The following is a 569-nucleotide window of genomic DNA, read 5'->3' as shown; positions in this document are numbered from 1 at the left end:
AGAACGGGCCCCTGGGCTTTGAAGATCGACAGCTGTAATAGGCCTAGGCTGCTGGGGGCTTCCATGATGTGCTTAGTGTTTCTTCTTCACTCACCTCTTTTAAGTTACTGGGTGTTTTATATGCCATTTTGCATTTAATCATTACTTATGATTAATCTCTCTCTTCCATAGCTTGTCTGTTGCCCTGTCTCCCTCCCCTGACTCTGTCCTGTTTTTTTTTTTTACTGTTGGGGTTTTCTCTCAACAATTTTAGGGTCTTTACCTTACAAGATAAACCAATTTGAGTCAATTGTTGTGATTTGGTGCTATATAAAGAAAATGTAAATGTTTTCAATTATCAGTTTTTCTTCAGTGTGGGCTCATTGATCCCATGATAACTCACGCTGCAATTAATCTGTATAAAAAGTTTACTTTAAGACTTTCAACTAGGACAGAATGAGGCAGGTGATTATCAATGTCAGGACACAGCATAACGAATAAGTGCATTTGCTTAAGATACACATTGCGCCTTTCATAGCTTAAACATGAAATATTCAAATTCAAAAACATATGGTCCACTCTTTGTGTGA

This window comes from Rhamphochromis sp. 'chilingali' (genome assembly GCF_963969265.1).
Source record: "Rhamphochromis sp. 'chilingali' genome assembly, chromosome: 16".
NCBI classification, from domain to species: Eukaryota; Metazoa; Chordata; class Actinopteri; order Cichliformes; family Cichlidae; genus Rhamphochromis; species Rhamphochromis sp. 'chilingali'.
Note: the sequence above shows the minus strand (reverse complement) of the source record.